Source organism: Pleurodeles waltl, chromosome 7, assembly GCF_031143425.1.
Source record: "Pleurodeles waltl isolate 20211129_DDA chromosome 7, aPleWal1.hap1.20221129, whole genome shotgun sequence".
Taxonomy (NCBI): domain Eukaryota; kingdom Metazoa; phylum Chordata; class Amphibia; order Caudata; family Salamandridae; genus Pleurodeles; species Pleurodeles waltl.
This window is the reverse complement of record NC_090446.1, coordinates 1,398,130,334-1,398,145,335: the sequence shown is the minus strand read 5'-3', so window position 1 is coordinate 1,398,145,335 and position 15,002 is coordinate 1,398,130,334. Positions and strand designations below refer to the sequence as shown.

Below are 15,002 nucleotides of genomic sequence, written 5' to 3'. Positions count from 1 at the left end.
AAACAATCACACACGTTTTTTTATAAAAGAACTATTAAAGGTCCAAACTGAACCAGTTAATCAGATAAGCATTCAATAATATTAAAGGTAAGCTGAAGTAGGAAGTGATAGAAAAAAAGCAATTAGAAGATTTTCATGGAAACGTAGGCTTGGCTTTGAAAAAAGGAATATACATGTGGAGGGCGTGTTTCTCCACCTGGGTGCAGCAATGTATACCTTTTTTGGCACTGAAAGGAAACAATGACTCTAGGAGGCTGTTTGGGAAATGCCTCATTTTTAGGATAGATGCTTTTGTAAAGGAAATGCGCTGCCCACTCGTAACAGCCAATGTTCTTGTTAAAGTTCCAGTTCAGATTCATAGCAATATCTGAAGTTACAACTGTTTCCTAGGACGTCTCTATAGCATCACTGGCTCCATTTGTCCACATTACCTCCTAGTCTCCCATACAATTTAGAAACGTTCACAGGTCCAGGGAGGTGAATAGGCCAGTTATAACTGGTCTGCTTGTTTTCGCCCAGGTAGCCACAGCTTCATCGTTCCTGTCTCAAGTCGTGTTTGCACTCTCCATCTGCACTCTCCATCTTCACATAGGACAAGTAAGTTCCACTGGAATCACCTGGACCGCCATGAGTTGACAAGGGCCTTCCCTGCCCCTAATAGTAGCTTCTCAGTCTAAGGATTCAGCTCAGAGCTATGGATAAGCCTCATTCCAGTGTCTGCCAGGTTTATAGGAAATCTTCTCTGGGTCCAGTCGGATCACCACTTAGAGTCGGTGAAGTACAGTAAAATACCCAGTCTGTTATTATCGAAGACCCATGTGTGAATCAAACTAAATTTCTCATGCTGTGCCCATTTATGATTTCAAAAATGTAACCTACTTCCTGTTTAAGAAACATGTTTTCTAGCCAAACCTATCCCAGTCACTCCTTCACTTTGGAAAAGCGATATGGCACCAGACTGCTCCACTTTTCTCCATCTCTCCTTCACCTTAAACCACTCCCATGGCCAGACCAACTACACTGACAAAGGATCAAAAACCTCTCCACAACCCTGGGTTTCATCCTCCTTCCTTCCCCCATTAATTCCTTTGTGTTAGAAATTGGTTTTTTGGTTGGCAGTCAGGTTACCCCCTGTCCAAGCAAAAGCCCTCACTCTAGTCAGGGTAAGTCACACACAATCCAAGATTATCCTGTGCCCACCCTCTGGTAGCTTGGCACGAGCAGTCAGGCTTAACTTAGAAGGCAATGTGTAAAGTATTTGTGCAATAAATCATACAATACCACCATATAGCACCACTAAAATACACCACACAGTGTTTAGAAATAAAAATAATATAATATTTATCAGGATAATTGTAGGTCAAAACGAATAAAGTTGCAATGTGAATTTGTAGAGATATCACTGAAAAGTGATATAAAGGCCCTCATTCTGACCTTGGCGGGCGGCGGAGGCCGCCCGCCAAAGTCCCGCCGTCAGGTTACCGTTCCGCGGTGGAAAGACCGCGGCGGTAATTCTGACTTTCCCGCTGGGCTGGCGGGCGGTCTCCTTCAGACCGCCAGCCAGCCCAGCGGGAAAGAGGCTTCCACGATGAAGCCGGCTCGGAATCGAGCCGGCGGAGTGGAAGCTGTGCGACGGGTGCAGTTGCACCCGTCGCGTATTTCACTGTCTGCGCAGCGGACAGTGAAATACATTTAGGGGCCCTCTTACGGGGGCCCCTGCAATGCCCATGCCAGTGGCATGGGCACTGCAGGGGCCCCCAGGGGCCCCGCGACCCCCCCTACCGCCATCCGGATCTCGGCGGTCCGACCGCCGGGATCTGGATGGCGGTAGGGGGGGTCAGAATCCCCGCGGCGGTGCAGCAAGCTGCGCCGCCGCGGAGGATTCAATGGGGCCGCGGTACACTGGCGGGACCCCGCCAGTGGTGCCGGTCCGACCGCGGCTTTACCGCCGCGGTCGGAATCCCCATTGAAGCACCGCCGGCTTGTCGGCGGTGCTCCCGCGGTCCTCCGCCCTGGCGGTCAAAGACCGCCAGGGTCAGAATGAGGGCCAAAGTGTCTTAAGTCTTTAAAAAGCAAACAAAGTCTCTTTCAAGCACAAAGTACCTGGTTTGGAATGGAAAATCTCCTCAAAGGGCCACAGAAGAAGAGATACGTAGAAAAAGTGTGTGTGCGTTGATTCCTCCCCAGCACACACGGACTTGTGTCGTTATTTTTCAAGCTGGGAAGTCGTGTGTCGTTTTCCAGCACGCGGGCAGTCTCTTTCTGTGGATCGTGGGGATTACCAGATGTCCCGGGTCTGTGCGTGGATTCTCCTGCTTGTTTACCAGCTGCGCGTCGTTCTGCGGGCTGTGCGTCGAAGTTTCGCTCTCACGGCAGGCGTCGCGACGATTTCTCCTCTGGTCGTCCCGAAGGCGTTGTGTCGATCAGCGTCGGTGTGCGGCGTTTTTCTCGCCGCAGAACAAGCTTTGCGCCGAAAATTTCGGCACACGAAGCGTACAAGTGAAAAAGAGAAGTCTTTTTGGTCATGAGACTTCAGGGAACAGGAGGCAAGCTCTATCCAAGCCCTTGGAGAACACTTTTACAGCCAGACAAGAGTTCAGCAAGGCAGCAGGGCAACAGCAAGGCAGCAGTCCTTTGTAGAAAGCAGTCAGGTGAGTCCTTTAGGCAGCCAGGCAGTTCTTCTTGGCAGGATGCAGGTTCTGGTTTCTTCTCCAGCAAGTGTCTGATGAGGTAGGGCAGAGGCCCTGTTTTATGCCCAAATGTGCCTTTGAAGTGGGGGAGACTTCAAAGAGTGGGTAAGAAGTGCACCAGGTCCCCTTTCAGTTCAATCCTGTCTGCCAGGGTCCCAGTAGGGGGTGTGGCAGTCCTTTGTATGAGAGCAGGCCCTCCACCCTCCCAGCCCAGGAAGACCCATTCAAAATGCAGATGTATGCAAGTGAAGCTGAGTACCCTGTGTTTGGGGTGTGTCTGAGTGAATGCACAAGGCAGACGTGGATTGTAAGGCACAAAAAGATTTAAGTGCAAAGAAATGCTCACTTTCTAAAAGTGGCATTTCTAGAATAGTAATACTAAATCCAACTTCACCAGTCAGCGGGATTTTATATTACCATTCTGGCCATACTAAATATGACCTTCCTACTCCTTTCAGATCAGCAGCTACCACTTCAATACTGTATGAGGGCAGCCCCAATGTTAGCCTATGAAGGGAGCATGCCACACAGTAGTGCAAAAACTAATTTAGGAGTTTTACACTACCAGGACATGAAAACTACACAGGTACATGTCCGGCCTTTCACCCACACAGCACCCTGCTCTAGGGGTTACCTAGGGCACACATTAGAGGTGACTTATATGTGGAGAAAGGGGAGGTTTAGGCTTGGCAAGTACTTTTAAATGCCAAGTCGAGGTGACAGTGAACTGCACACACAGGCCTTGCAGTGGCAGGCCTGAGACAAGGAAAAGTGGCTACTTAAGTGGTTGGCACAACCAGTGCTGCAGGCCCACTAGTAGCATTTAATCTACAGGCCCTATGCACATAGAGTGCACATTACTAGGGACTTATAAGTAAATTAAATAGTCCAATCAGGTATGATTCAATGTTACCATGTTTTAAGGGAGAGAGCATATGCACTTTAGCACTGGTTAGCCGTGGTAAAGTGCGCAAAGTCTAAAAGCCAGCAAAAACAGTGTCCAAAAAGTGGAGGGAGGCAGGCAAAAAGTTAGGGGTGACCCCCCTAAAGCTGTCAGGTCTAACACTTTGTTATTTCATTCACACAGTACATGTTCACTGTCCTGAGGAAGAACTCCCACTACTGGGGGGTTTTGGGGAAAGGTTTCCTCCGTCCTGAGTTACCTGTGCAGGTTTGTCTTTGTGAGGATATACATTTAGCCTTCTCAGCCTCAGGGAGATTATACTTGAAAAGTAACAGGGAACATAAGCAGACTCTAGCCAGGTACTCTTTGGCAGTGGTTCCCAACCTTTTGACTTCTGTGGACCCCACTTTATCAGTACTGGAACCCCTCTGAATAATTATTAGAATCTGGGAATCCCCCCCCCCCACTGAGTCATTACGGAAAGCTGGGGACCTAATATGTTATTTTTATTTCATTTTCTAAGCAGTCGCGAACCCCCTGAGGAGGCTTTGTGGAACCCCAGGGGTCCCTGGATCACAGGTTGGGAACCACTGCTCTATGGTAATTTGGGTAAGCAAAGTTATTTAAAACATGGGCAAAACACAGGCAATCCAAGCCTAATTACTACATTGATTCTGCCTCATTGAATCATCTGCACACTGACAATCTGAGGTTTGTTTCATTTCCCTAATAGAAGAGAGCAATGTAGACATGTTTAACCCACATTGCACTTTTGTAAGCAGAAACAAGTGGATAAAAGTTGATGGTACAGGGAGTGAGCAGGTTGAGGGAGGACCAGGAAGATATAACAGAAGAATGGAGTGCGGGATTAAGCAAATGAGTGAAAAATGTGAGAAAGCTGTGGATCAGGCATGGGGCAGGGAAGGGAGAGGGTAAAGGAAAGGGACAATGAGAGAAAGCAGAAGAAAAATGCAAAATAGTATTTAGATATCAAAATGGTGTTTAAAGCGGTGGGTGGTTCATTTTTTGTGGAATTGTATAAGGTGCGTGTGTCTAGTGAAGTTTTCAAGACTTCCATAGAGATGGGACTGTGCCTGACTGGGTTGCTACAAGGTGTGTTCTAGATCTCTTAGAACCCAGCAAAAAAATCTTTCTGCATCTGAGATATTTGCAGCCTTTTGAGATCTTTAAGTAAGATAAGCGGGATAGATTTTGTTAATGGTCAGCTTTACATATGATGCAAGTGAATATAGTTCTTTCTCAGGCAGAGAGACAGTTTAATTCATGATTAATTGGGGTGATGTGGTGAACTGTCTTGCGCCAACATTATCCTAGTGGTGGTGTATATCGAGGCACACCAAAGTGGATATTTGGATACCTGCCAGAGAAGGGTAGCAGTAGCCAATGGATGATACGGTAAGGTACTGGATGACCAGGCGAAAATCTTTGGGTTGGAGCAGGGACTATAGTTTCTTTTCAGAAAAAGAGAGGTTTACTAAAAGTGTGCTTATTGGGAGTGAAAATGGAGAGAGGTGAGACAAACCAGATGCTGACGGATTTAAAATTGAAGGCAAAGACAAGTGTTGAATCAGTCAGTAGAAGTTCATAGAGCCAAATGTGATGATATTTAAATTTGTGTAGATGGTGAAGCGTGATATATTCTGTCTTCTCAGGAACAAATCTAAGGAAATTGCTCAACATCAATTTGTCAAGGTTGGGAAGGTTTTTTAGGATGTGAATGAAAAAGAAAGTGAGAGAAGATAATTTTAAATTAGCATTGGGTGTAATCAGCATTTTGATGACCTGTGACACCAAAAGTTCTATTACCTCTCTACGTGGTCCTTTGTATAAATTAAAGTTGGAGCAATGATTGATCCTTGCAAAAATTAAATTGTATTAGGATTAGAAGAGAAGCTTCCAAGTCTTCCCAATTATTTGTAACATCACTCTTGGGATCTTCATTAACTTCAGCAAAGCCATTAATGTCACACCACCAATGCGATGATCAGTGATACCAATGATCATATGTGATTTGTCACTTCACTACTGGCAGTGACAATGTCATGACTAATGCCATCACATGTGACATCACCATTGAGAGAAGGAGTGATATCAATGATTCCATTGTATGTAACATCACTCCTTCATCTCAATAAATATACACCAAAGAGCAGTATCCATATTTGGCCTTTTGCTGTGCGAGTGAGATAGCAGAGGAGTGAGGCACTGTATCATTTTCATGTGTTCACGGACTACAACACATATCAGGACAGTGAGGACACAAGTGCAGAACATTCCCCCTCTGTCTCTGTAAATGTATCATAAGAGCACATATTCCACAAATGCACTCCCCCAATATCTCTCTCAGGGTAGCATGAAAGCAGAGGAGTGACAATTCCTCACCCCTGTATCTCTTAATATGCTGTCACCCCCTGTCCCTCTCTAAGCACAACGTCAGGAGAAAGTGTTCACAGTCACTTTATCAAAGGAAAGGTGCCACAGTCACCTTGCCTGCATCCCTCAAGCTGTGGCTTCAGAGGAACACAGTGGCCATCCCGTGTACCTATTTAACCCTCTAATTGAAGCATCAGAGAAAAATGGCCACAGCCGACATTCCCCTGTACCCCTCTACTCATAGCAATAAAGAAAAGGTTCAAATCGGCTTTCTTTCTCTTTCTTTTCCAAATAAAGATTAGACAAGAGAAATCTCAAGTCCTCTCATTTCTACACCTTTCCAAGTGTTGATCTTCAACTGTTTAACATGAAGGGAGGCCCTTGGTAGCAGTATCTTCATCCAGGGGGCTGGGAAGTTGAGTTGTTTCATGCAATGAACAAATTGAACCATGTTTTAAGGCTCACCATTAGATTTCAAATATTCAAATAGACCCTACGTTTATGCTAAAACTTGTATACCCCTCCCTCTTTCCATGGGGATAGCAGGAGGACTTGCTGTCTTTCTGCATCTTCCTCCTTTAGAAAGAGTGGTTCTGTTTGCTGTGCGGTCTCGAATAACCTAGAATAGCATAGCTGATCTAGGATAAAAAACAGCTTAGTTTTCATCTTTAGTGCTTCAGGGCAGTAATGTGTCCTCAGCGATCTGAGAAACTAAACGATGGCTATTATTTGATTGGTGTGATTCCAGTCACGGCTTGCGGGGGCTACAGGGGCCGGGGGCACGCAGGGGACTCAGGGGGGGATTAATAGAATTAAATAAAATAAAAAACATTTAAACTTCCCACCTTGCCGCCGATCCTCGACATCTCAGCAGCAGGCAGGCACAGGTTCCCAGACTGCCCTGCGGCCAATCCTGATGCTACTCAGAGCAGGGAGCCGGGTCAGAACACAGTGCCGGGCTGGAGAGAGCTCAGTGTGCATGTGTGTTTGGCCGGCCTGAGACAGCCGACCAAACATACATGCGCACGGAGGGAAGTGCACAGTGCACTCCCCTCAGTGCTCAGTGCTCATCATTCCCAATGCTCCGCCCCCTTAACAATGAAAGGATAATGAACCTGGTTTATTTTCCTTTCATTGTTAAGGGATTTGCAGGGCTTGCTGCTGGCGGGGGGCAACGCTCCTCCTCCATAGCAGAGGAGCGGCCACTGTGTGATTCCTGAATCAGGCTATGCACAGTGGATCTGTGTGGGTTATAAAGGCTGTGTAGACAAACGTGCATGGGGATTCCCCTTTCTGAGATTTGTAAGCCAGACATTTGGGTTTTCTCCATTATTTTTATTTGGGGTTACTGCCTTCTAGTAGATGATGAGTGAGTCTCAAGGTTTACTTTTGGTATATTTCACAAAGTTACTAAATACATTTTATAAGTGTACAACAAACGTACAAATTTGGTAAAAGATCTGCCTTTTTTATCGTTTATCAACTTGTTAGACTGGGTGGAAGCTTTGGTCTGCTTGGATCCTCTTAAGAAGGAGGCGTGGTTAATGCTACATTGCTTACTAATGCTGAACTTCCCCCTTTCTGCAGCGTCCTCCTCAAATATTTTGCCTTCACCCTCCTATTTTTTTAACCTGTTTTTGTTGGCTGTTAGAGCTCTGGACACTTCACAAGTACTAAACTGCTTGTGCTCTCCCTTTAGAGGCCATTTAAACATTCCTCAGGCCTGCCACTGCAGCCTGGGTATGTAGCTTACACTGCACACAACTTCACAAGATAAATCTCTTTCTAGGCTCAAACCTCCCTTTTTAATACATAGAAGTCACCCTGAGGGCATTGTTTTAAAAAAGTTGGACATGTACTTTTAACTTTTAAGTGTCCTAGTATTAAAAAACTCCTAAATTCATTTTTCACTGCTGTGACGCCAACATCTCCCATAGGATACCACTGGGTTAGTGAGTGATAACTTTCAATTAGGAGCAAGTGGGATAGTCGTGTTTGCTGTTTAAAGAATTGTAATTTAAAGCCTTCTTTATTGGTAAAGTCGGATTTTAAGTCACAGTTCTGAAAATGCCACTTTTAGAAAGTTGAAATGTTCTTGTCCTCACTATTTATTGCCTGCAGCCTGTTTACTGGGTCACATGACTAGGTCTAGCTGGCAGATGGCCTTTGTGTATTCCTCCCAGACAAGGAGGCAAAGGAGCATAGGAGTTGGCAGTATGGGCGATGTCTGACTTGATGAAGGGGAGGAGCTGTCACCTACCACACTTGCACATCACAAATGCTCTGCCTGAGCACACTCACAAAGTGGTTGACACTAGTCTTTTGTACCCCCAGACAATTTGAGGCCATGGCAGGGAGGCAAATAGTTCCAGATACCTCTGGAATTGAAACCTCCAGAACCTTCTCCTCTTTCCTTAAAGATGTAAAGCTTTGCTTTTCTCTACAAAACCCATAAACATCCATCACTTGAGGTTTAAGGGTTGATACCTGAGGACAGTCAGCCTCTGAGTTACAAAGACTGTTACCAATGTGGCTACACTCTTCACCATCCACCCTGTAAAAAAGACTGGTTATCATTGTGCCAGTGTGCTGAGACCCTCCTTGTCGAGAGGAGTAAAGCTCCGTATACGTATTACATATCACTGACGCACATAGTTCTAGATGCGTGAAGTGCTCTTTTGGTGTCATAAACTCCACCGTTATCAAACCATGAGTTGAGAGACACTGCACTGCAAAAATGCAGGTGCCTTAAATTCCTGTGATAATCCTAAAAACGTTCAAGCATGAGAGAGTCTGTGTCCCTGAGCCTGCCTGCTCTCCAGGTGAGATCAGCTGTCAATCACATAAGTCGTCAAAGCCCTAAAGGTGAAAGTTTCTGTATTCCGGTGGCAACTCCACAAGCTATCAAACCCTTTAGGCGAAGGGCTGCCACGCTTTGGAGGTGAGATGCTCATATTCCGCTGACAATTCCTGTGGTAGCATTTACCAAGGCCCAGAGGTTCTGTATTCATTTGCCAATTCTATGGCCTATAAAGAGTGAATGGGGGGGGACTCTGCTTTTCTGTAACAGTCTGTTGCACTACCAAACGTCACGCAGGAGATGATCTCCATTCTTTTAATGTTCTCTGAGCTAACCTGCCCTACAAGAGACAGGCTGTGCATTCTTGTAACAATTCCATAATATAATTCATTCTTGGGGGTAAACCTTTGTAATACTCTGTATCTTATCCATCTTGATCGTGCTCTAAGGTTTTACTACACTTTGACAATCACTTGGTGTTAGAAATTGAGTCTTTGGTTGGCAGTCAGGTTACTCAGGGTAAGTCACACACAATCCAAATTATCCTGTGCCCCTCACCTCTGGTTCTTGGCACTGAGCAGTCAAGCTTAACTTAGAAGGCAATGTGTAAAGTATGTGTGCAATAAATCATACAATTACACCATATAGCACCACAAAAATACACCACACAGTGTTTAGAAAAATATATTATATTTATTTTGATAAATGCAGGTCAAAATGATTCAAATGCAAGTATATGTTGGGATATCACTGTAAAAGTGATATAAAGGGCCTGATTCTAACTTTGGAGGACGGTGTTAAACCGTCCCAAAAGTGGCGGATATACCACCTACCGTATTACGAGTTCCATAGGATATAATGGACTCGTAATACGGTAGGTGGTATATCCGCCACTTTTGGGACGGTTTAACACCGTCCTCCAAAGTTAGAATCAGGCCCAAAGTGTCTTAAGTCTTTTAAAGCAATCAAAGTCTCTTTCAAGCACAAAGTACCTGGTTCGCGTGTGAAATCTCCGTAAAGAACTGCAGAGGAGGAGATGCGTGGAAACAAAAGATTGTGCGTCGATTTCTCCGGTCGCACACGGCGATGCGTTGTTTACTTTTCACACAGGGACGGCTGTTCATCGATTTCCTGCGCTCGGTCGTGGATCCTCTTTGGGTTACAGGGTTTTCAGACACCCCGGGGACGATGCATGGATTTCCTGCGCTGGCAGGACAAAGTCACAGGAGCTGCGTCAATTCGGTGGGCGTTGCGTCAAATTTTCTAGTGCATGGCAGGCGCTGCATCAATTCCTCTCTAGAAGTCAGGCTGCGTCGTTCCGGCTCGACTGTGCGTCGATCCTGTGGGCCGTGCATCTAATTTCCGGTAGCTATGCTGGCGCTGCGTCGATCTTCTCGATGTGAAGTCAGGCTGCATCTTTCCAGTTCGGCGTGCGGTGAATTTTTCACTGCGTTGCAAGCTGGGCGTCATTTCTGCCAGGCTGTGCATCGAATTTCGCCACACAACGAGTCCTTCTTGTAGAGATGAAGACTTTTTGGTCCTGAGACTTCAAGGAACAGGAGGCAAGCTCTATCCAAGCCCTTCAAGAACACTTTGTCAACTCAGCCAGAGAGCAGCAAGGCAGCAGGGCAACAGTAAGGCAGCAGTCCTTCACAGAAAGCAGACAGGTGAGTCCTTTGGGCAGCAAGGCAGTTCTTCTTGACAGGATGCAGGTTCTGGTTCAAGTTTCTTCTCCAGGAAGTGTCTGAGTTGGTAGGGGCAGAGATTCTGTTTAAATACCCAAATGTGCCTTTGAAGTGGGGGAGACTTCAAAGAGTGGCTTAGAAGTGCGCAAGGTCCCCTTTCAGTTCAATCCTGTCTGCCAGGGTCCCAGTAGGGAGTGTGGCAGTCCTTTGTGTGAGGGCAGGCTACTGTCCTTTGACATGCAAGTGTCAGGCCCTCCACCCTCCCAGCCCAGGAAGACCCATTCAAAATGCAGATGTATGCAAGTGAGGCTGAGTATCCTGTGTATGGGGTGTGTCTGAGTGAATGTACAAGGGAGCTGTCAACTAAACCCAGCCAGACGTGGATTGTAAGGCACAGAAGGATTTAAGTGCAGACAAATGCTCACTTTCTAAAAGTGCCATTTCCAAAATAGTATTATTAAATCCAGCTTCACCAGTCAGCAGGATTTTGCATCACCATTCTGGCCATACTCAATATGACCTTCCTACTCCTTTCAGATCAGCAGCTACCACTCAAACAATATATGAGGGCAGCTCCAATGTTAGCCTATGAAGGGAGCAGGCCTCACAGCAGTGTAAAAACAAACTTTGGAGTTTTACACTACCAGGACATGTAAACTACACAGGTACATGCCCTGCCGTTTGCCTACACAGCACCCTGCCCTATGGGTTACCTATGGCATACCTTAGGGGGATTAATATGTAGAAACGGGGGAGTTTTAGACTAGGCAAGTACTTTTAAATGCCAAGTTGAATTGGCAGTTAAGTTGCACACACAGGCCTTGCAATGGCAGGCCTGAGATAAGGGTTAAGGAGCTACTTAAGTGGGTGGCACAATCAGTGCTGCAGGCCCACTAGTAGCATTTAATCTACAGGCCCTGGGCACACATGGTGCAATTTACTAGGGACTTATAAGTAAATTAAATAGTCCAATTGGGTATGATCCAATGTTACCATGTTTAAAGGGAGGGAGCATATGCACTTTAGCCCTGGCTAGAAGTGGTAAAGTACGCAGAGTCTTAAAACCAGCAAAAACAGTATCTAAAAAGTGGAGAGAGGCAGGCAAAAAGTTAGGGGGTGACCACCCTAAGTCTGTCAGGTCTAACACTTGGGACACCGAGTAACTCTTAAAATCAGAGTGGCTAGTGCTGTGTTGGGTCTAGCGCTGGGAAGCATCCGGGTAGCCATGCACTTTATAAGCCTTGCAGAAAAGAATAGAAATCCATAGCGGAATCCACACCCTCTTGTTAGCTACCAACAACGTTGCCACTTAGTTCCTAGCGTAAGGCCATATACTTGCTACAATCCCTAAGGGCCTGGAGCCCTGTTGCAGGTTCCTGTGTTCCTGTGACAATCCCTTGAGCAACCCATGCCTTAGATTAAGGGTCTTTATCGCCTTAATAATCTCTTTTCCATGGAGTTGAGCTACTGAGTCCCTAGTGAAAGGGTGTGTACCTGTTATAATATGTAAAGGCATGAAGTCCCCTGTTGAAAGATCCTATACTCATGCATCAATAACTTTGGTCACCCGCCTGCTTGTTTATATTTCTGTACCATTTTGTAGCATCCTGTTTTTGAAGTAGGTGTCTGCTCCTCTGAATCAGTACACAGAACCTTCGAGCCCTAGGAGAAACGTTCAGCTATATGTTGACAAGTCATGATTTTTATTTATTCCAGATTAGAAGAAGTGCTGTAGGGCACCAACTCTCACTTAGAAGCCAACCTGCCCCAGTGAAATGCTCTGTACCGTGGTGACAATCCTGGTGTGCTCCTGAGCACTGTGAACATTCCTTAGCTGTTTGGTCTGAATTACTCCTTTTAGAGGGATCAAGGCTAGGTGACAAATGTTTACAAGACGATGTTAAGCCACCTTGTAAATATGGTCACCCCAATGCAGTTTCCTGCGGCAGAGAGGCGTGCAATGGGTGTTGCTGTGGGTGTACCCATGAAACATCCATTGCTTTTAGACAAGGAAACATAAATCTGAGACAGTGCCAAAAACTAACACCACCGCAGGGAAGCCGTGAGCATGTTGCAACAAGAAAAAATACTTTTAGTTCTCCTTAATTTAGCTTTTTTCTGTGTGCTGCATTCTGTAGCACACATAGGAGTAATACATCACCATTTTATGTTGTTTAAGTGCAGAAAGAGACACCTTCCTGCACATAGACAATCATCCCTGCCACTCAGGCACCTTTGCACTATGGTGCAAAGGTGCCTGCGTTTTAGTGCAAAGGTGCCTGCATTGGCAGTAGGCAGCTGAAGTTAGGGCCAGCGCTAGGGGAAACACTGGGGTGCATGCTATTTTTGCAAATACAGCGCATCCCTGCGCTTCTGAAGTGATGCAGCGCAGCGTTGCCAATTTTGGCACAACGTCACGCTGCGCCACTTCCTTGTAAATATGGCCCAAAGTTTTTAAGGGCACCTTTTACCTAGGTACTTTGTATTCGCTTGAGACCCACACATTCATTGCGCACAGGCTGAGTCCACTGTAGCTTGTAGCCTTCAATCAATAAGGTCAACAGCTATTAAGATGCCTTGGAAATCTAGATCTGACATCTGAATTGGAATTATACTGGAATGTGAATTTCTTTTTGATTGCAAAGACAGACTTGTTGTAACAGCATTACTAATTATGTTCTGTACAACCAACAAGGTGAAAGAGATAACCATTAGGATCCAAATGAGAGAAATTGAGTTATTAAGAAACAACGCTGGGTCTGAGTTATAAAACAAAACAACAGGTCCAAAGATTATACAAGCAACAGACCATTTAAAACACTACAGACGACTGTGAGAAAAGTTTATTTATACTAAAATATGTGTAAGATTAAATAAAACTGTTTGTAAATTCATTTCCATATGATTACTATATAATATTATATGAATGAAATTATTATGTATGCTCCTCATTATATCATACTAAGACATATGTTTTAGAGCAGTGCAGGGCCATTAATGATGGTTCAAACCCAGTTGCTTTAGAGAAGATAGCCCCTAGGAGTTATTTTTGGAAAGTACAAATTTCGTTCTTTTAGAGTAGAAACACAGATAAAACAGGATAAAGAAGGCACAGAAGTGATTCATGCCATTATCAGGCAATTTCATTTATTTAGGAATCTCTGCCAAGCATATTCAATTTTCAAGGGCCCACATGTCTGCTGAAAACATTTCATCCGATAAATCCAGAACTTGACTGCAGAACCTATTGATTGACATCTCACCTCATTCTAGAAAAGCTGACTTTGTTCGAAACCCTGTACCATCCCTAAGTGCTGCTTCTATACTGCCCCATTCATCATCTCACCAAACATCAGGTAACACCCCCCCGCTTCCCCGAGCCTGCAGTCTGACCGCGTGTATTTCTGGGTACTGAGGGCCACACTTACTGACACATTCTACAAACATGAATCTCTGCTTCTGTTTAGTGGGGCTCCATAATTCTTTATCTGGGGCATTGAGTAGCCTGGGTGGATAATAAGGATGCATGGAGGAGCAGGTAAAAGTCCATCAATGATTCACAAAAAATATTGATTTAGACATTGAGTAAACCTCATCAGTTTTGAGCCAGTCTACCTTCCACTCTTGTGGTAACATCGGTTCTTATATATACTGTGTTTGCTCTGCAGATTAGCTGTGAAATATCCCTGCCCTCAGGCAGGAGCCAAAATCCATAGCACTAGGAGGCATATCATGCAAGGGACATGGCCTCAGACCACACCCCATGTCTAGAGTATACAGTCTGTGGCCGTGCAGCAACATGGGCAGAGAGGGAATCAGGAAGGTAGTGTGGTTGCATATCTAACCAAAACTGGTGAAATTCACTTTAGAGTTTGAATTGTAACCATAATATCATATCAACTAATTTGGTCAGAAAGTAATGCAGTATATGTGGCTATTAGTACTGTACAAATACATGTGCTTTAAAATATGTATTTCACACGAAATAACACGTACATCCTATCTTGATATCAATTACTTGAAGGATAGCCTCATTTGTGGACGTTTCACAGAGTGGAAAACAATGACTCACTCTTGACTCCAGTGTTTGACCTGCAGTGAATGCAGCTTTCCTTTCATTATTTTACAGGGTGTCCCGAGTACCTCCACTCCCCTCCCCAACCTCTTGACAGGCATTTCCCCACTTACAACTGCAGCGCTATTGGATGTGGCACATTCTGGTTGGCTGACGCAAGGCCCTAGCCAGGCAGAACCTGCCATTCCCGTCAAGGGTGGGTGATTATACTCACTGTATAACCTGTGCTCACCCTTTGGTACAAATGAGACTTCACACACAGTGTTTGTATGTATAAATAGATTGTATTCAACACACCCATTCTAAACACAGCAAGATTATAATGTAACTCTGGACCTATAACCCAATTAGCAGTAGAAGTCACAATATAAGGCCTACCTGTGTTAGACACTAGCTACTGTATGTACAAATGAGGAAAAAAGTACATTCCCTCACCCCAATGTTGTCAGTACGA

At 45.1% G+C, this 15,002-nt stretch overlaps 1 protein-coding gene across 4 annotated transcripts in view; it reads right to left on the bottom strand.

The window, feature by feature from the left end:
- The window catches only part of LRRC4B (leucine rich repeat containing 4B), a 1,040,654-nt gene that overhangs the window by 535,549 nt on the left and 490,103 nt on the right, over positions 1–15,002 (bottom strand). The window lies entirely within an intron of this gene.